This window comes from Acomys russatus, chromosome 28, assembly GCF_903995435.1.
Source record: "Acomys russatus chromosome 28, mAcoRus1.1, whole genome shotgun sequence".
NCBI lineage: Eukaryota > Metazoa > Chordata > Mammalia > Rodentia > Muridae > Acomys > Acomys russatus.
The window spans coordinates 14,161,470-14,166,522 of record NC_067164.1 but is presented as its reverse complement, the minus strand read 5'-3'; the positions used below and the strand labels follow the sequence as shown (position 1 = coordinate 14,166,522).

Genomic DNA, 5,053 nt, shown 5'->3' with positions numbered 1-5,053 from the left:
AATGCTATATTAGCCCAAATTACATGCTAGTTAACTATTTTGCCTGCTTCCTGGACATGATTTATCCATTGTACTAATTTAGAAATTTGTGATTGTGTGAATAAGTCCATGCTTTTACCTGGATTGGTCATTTTATCTTGCTTACTTACCTTTATTGTCTTCTTCAATGTTTCCTTAGTATTTTTATGCTGCAGGTGAAGAGATTGGGACCGTGGACGTCTCGGGGATATCGATGGACAGTGTAGAAGCTTCAGGACTGGCCACAGTATTCATCATTGGTTCAATGATAGAGCTGGTGTAGACTCAGTAGGGACAATGGTTCTGATGACTGGATTGGCAGTGCTACCTTGATTTTCATTTGTAGGAATGGCAAGAAAGGATGGGTTTGGAATGAAACGACGTGCCCCAATAGGTTGGGGGAAATTTGGCCCTTGTTGCCATTTGGAGATGGGGAATGGAGACCTAAGGTGAAGTACCATTATAATTGCTGGGTAAGTGTGTGCATGAAAGGTACAGATGGCCTATAGTAGCTGTAATTAGGTTCGTAGTGAAGACTGCTCCTCAGCGCATAGTGAGCTGGTGTGTACAGCACTCTTTTCTGATCATACACTAATCCTTCCTTTCCATGGCACTGCAGAAATAGAAAATTGTGCAGAAAGGGTCTAGCTGTAGATCAATGCAAAGACAACTTCAGAAGCTTTTGAAATAATGCAATTTTTATGTTAAGAAATAGACTACTGAAAGTATGAAATCCCACATCATTTTTTCTCAGATTTGGATATGTGCATTTTACATTCTACCTATCATTTTCATATTGTGAAACACTACTTTTAACAATATATAAATAATATTTATTTTTTAAAAACAGGTAATTAATAATGTAAAGTATGTTTCCCCATATGCAAATACGGCATATATGGAAAATACTAACTAGAATTGCATATTTAATTACAGCACCTGGAAAAGTCTCATAGAGAACTTTGCCCCATTATACACAAACACACACACAAATGTGCACAAACACACATGGATGTATTCTCACCACATAAACTATAATTGTTCATACATGTTATCAGCCTGAGAAATTGTGTGATTTATAACATATGGGGAAGGTTTTTTTTTTTTTTTTAATTTAACCTTTGGATTTAAAACCTTTTAGTTTAATTTCCTTTCTGTTTTTATTTCTGCCAACCATGTGCAGTTACAAAACTTTCCATGGCGATACTAATGTACCAACAAAGTCACACTCAACACAGGCATTTCCCATAAAAAGGCACAGTTAGTGTATTCCTTCAAACACATTTTGAAACAAAAGGAAGCCATCACTACAGACAAATTTAAAGAGGGGTCAGGTAAGGCTTTTTTTCCCCCACCCAAACTTTACAAAGTGGACAGAAGAGACAATAAACAACATTTTTGTTCTTTTTTTTTTCTCAGCATTAAATATGAAAAGTTGTCTCATGAGCTAAATAAGCATTAAAATGAACTCTTATGACTTGGACGATTCAAAAAACCTCATACTGTCTGGCAAACAGAGTTAGGTTCATATTAACTTTTGTTCAAGTGGTGTTTTCACTTATCAAAAGATATTAGTTTATTTGGTAGAGATAAAATATTTATTTAGTGTTTAATTTGCAGACTATTATATATTTTATTTCACTTATACACATAATTGAAAATAGACTTACAGCCACTTGTTCCTGATTTTGCATCTCTGCAACCTGAGGGGTTAGAGGAAAATAATGAGAAATAACAAGGGAGAAAAATGAAAACAAATTTTTTGATTCTGTTTTCCATTTTTTGCTGTTGTGTTAAAGACAAAATCAGTACTATGCTTATTTTTATATTGATAGAAGCATTTAACTGGCACATAAAAAAAAGAAAGCATCGTATTGCCTTTTCCATTTGCTTTGGCTACTCATAAGTCTGAATGGTAAAATCTATAAACTTATACTTTGATTTTGAATTATTTCATCAAGTCCTTGTGACTTGAAGCCTTTGACCCCATATTCCAGGCAGGGCGTGGGTTTTATACTCCGGACTTCTCAGCTGCTATGATTACTTACATAAGACCTGTGTAAGATGCAGCCTGTCATAGTTAATTCCTAGCAACACCCAGCCTACCTCCAAGAGGACGATGAGTATCAAAGAACATCCTTATGGAGATGGCTTCAAATGTGGCAAAGAAGCCCCTGGGCAAAATGTCCTCATTTCTACCACTGACAGAATTCTGCTTAAAAATGGACAAGCTTGGATGCAGGCAGAGTTGATGGCCAAACTCTGCTGAGACAGGATAAGCAAGTCCTTAATAGTTCCTGCCTCACAAATATGTCTGTCACATATATTGGGCCAGAAGGCTGAAGAAGATGCTCCAACATTATAGAGAGTTTTGGGTGACTGCTCAGGAAGCAAACTGCCTCTGTCATGTTCTCATTTGGGAAGCTGCTAACCTGCAACCCCTGTATACTCAGGTAATTAATTTTATCCTTTCTCAAGTCTCTGATGGGGTTGAAGTCCAGATAGTTTAGTCTTACAATTAAGCTTAGTTTTTTATGGGTTAAGATGTTATTGTGTCTAGATAGATGTTTTAAGTTGATAATGATGAGATATAATAGATAATCATTTATGTTCAGAATATTAGATGCACCAAGATAGGAAAAATGTTTTCTTCAAGGCTGCCAAATATAAAAATAGCCAAAACACTAAGAATGTAACATTTATATAATTCCTATTTGTTTTATGGTTCTTCTTGTTGTAGGTATTTTATTGTTTACATGTGTAATAATATACATGTATATGTAAAAAATAAAAATATTTAATAAAAAAGAAAAAGAAAGAAAACAAAAAGACTTATTAAAAAAAAAAAGAAATCCATGTCTATGTTTTCAGTGTTGAAATTGGTTGTATTATTCATGGGATAAAGTTGTCTTTGAATGATAATGAATAACTATTAAAATGTTATGTGTTGTAAATACCAAAATATTGGAAATTCTAACATCTACTTTGGTATATGTACAGATGCTAAAATTTATATAGAGCAAGTGTGTTCACCAAAATGTAACATTAAATTTAAAGTTTCTATGTTTATTGGAACGCAAACTTGATTTAATTCTATATCACATTATTAATAAGATGCTCTTATTATGTGAGTAACGTAGTACTATATAACCATACAAATTAGATTTTAAAGTGTAATAGCCTCTAATACATACAACAAAATAAAGATGTCTTTACAGTCTTAAAAAAAACACAAGCCAGTGCTTGTTTTAGCATCACTTTTCAGAGAAGCATATTTGTTTTGCAATGTAGCCTATTAGCACTTCAATTTTAGGATAAGAGAACTCATGCCTAAAGAATAATGATCAAACAGCAAATAGTTTGTGAAATGATTCTCCAATCCACATAATGTATAATTTTCTCCATAAACATAATACATAAACAAAATACGACACATCAACACTGTTACATGGTATGAACACAAACCAATGTGTTAAATAAAAAGGAATACAATTGTTTTGGCAAAGACTTAGAAATAATATGTTTTTAAAAATGAATCAAGATCCATATGTTTTGGTGTATAAATATTAACAAGCATGTTCATCCCCTACGTAAACCTATAATAATATACTTAGTTGGTCTTCACATTGAAACCTTCCATAAATTACAATAGTCCCAAAACTAATACATTTAATTATTGTAAGAGCGCTGACCAACCTGTGATGTTTATCACTATAAATTAAGTCCTTGTCCAGAGTAGCTGCACCAAAATGGGACTACATTTAAATTGTTTCATATAAAAGTAAATAAAATAAACAGTAATGCCTTAAAAAAAAAAAAGGTGCAGCCATTGCATTTCCATCACAGAGCATAGAGGGGTTCACAGGACTTGTGAGAAGGACTTGGCTAGCCCACACAATAGGAAGCACTTCAGTTTTAGGATAAGAAAGTAGTAATTTGAATACTAAAAATTCTCAAGGTTTGTTAAACTTGTTGAAACATTTAAATACTTATTTAGCTTTAAGACAGTAGGCATTTGGATATGATTGAGCTTTTCAGAATATTGTGTTTGTAGTCAGAGTCTCTAACAGAGATAATATCAACTTACACTTGGATGTAGGTTTTGCACCTCGGCAGCCTGAGGAGTTACAGAAAGAGAAATCGTGAGAAATATGTCAACTATTTAACATCTTTAAATGCTTAGTTCTTAAAGGGACTGGAGGATGAGATGGATAGAAATTCTATCAAAAGGATTTCCGATCCTGGACTAGGATTCCCATATTTATTGTTTATGAATTATATTTATAGTATTTTCTAACTTAAAAATAGACTTCTTTTCCGTTGTATAGGAATTTGGAAAACTTTCTATGCATGATTTAGTTTGTATTATTATGACTGATGTACATGTTGGAGATATTTAATGTAACTATAGATATCTAGAAAAATATTTTACGAAACAAGTAAACATAGGAAAACTAGTAACCAACTGTTATACTCCTTGAGTTATCTATATTTTTATATTCATATAACTGGAACTCTTAAGTAAAAGTTATTTAATATCTCATCAACAAAATTGAAATAAAATCAACTCACCAAAAGGGGAAGAGTTAATGCCAGAATGTTCACAGCTACGATAAAGTTCCTCATCATTGCACCTACAATTAAAGTTAAATGAATTAAGACTCTTGCTAACAAGTTAGAAGTGATCGTATGTAATGTTTTTCTTAAGGGAGAGAAAGCTCTGAACTTATAGGTAGACCTAACCACTGCAAGAAATCTATTTTCTCAATGGTACAGAACTACCAAACTTGAAGTAAGATTAGTTTAAAGTTAATTTGTGACTATTAGTGAAAGTGTCATTAAAATTTAACCATCTGTTCATTTGATATAAATCTTCTGGGAATAAGCGCTATGTCAAATGTTGAAATTGTGAGGTGGAGCTGGGCTCTGGCAGTGAGCGGCATGGGCTCAAATGGAAGATAAGATTAGACTGTGCAGAGCCTACACAGTAAGGATCTCAGTGCTCTGTGTTGGAGTGTGAGGCTGGGCTCTGTGA

The 5,053-nt window shown here is 33.3% G+C and overlaps 1 pseudogene; it reads right to left on the bottom strand.

The window, feature by feature from the left end:
• Positions 1-183: 183 nt before the first annotated feature.
• On the bottom strand, positions 184-4,647 carry LOC127210651 (kappa-casein-like; annotated as a pseudogene).
• Positions 4,648-5,053: the final 406 nt, after the last annotated feature.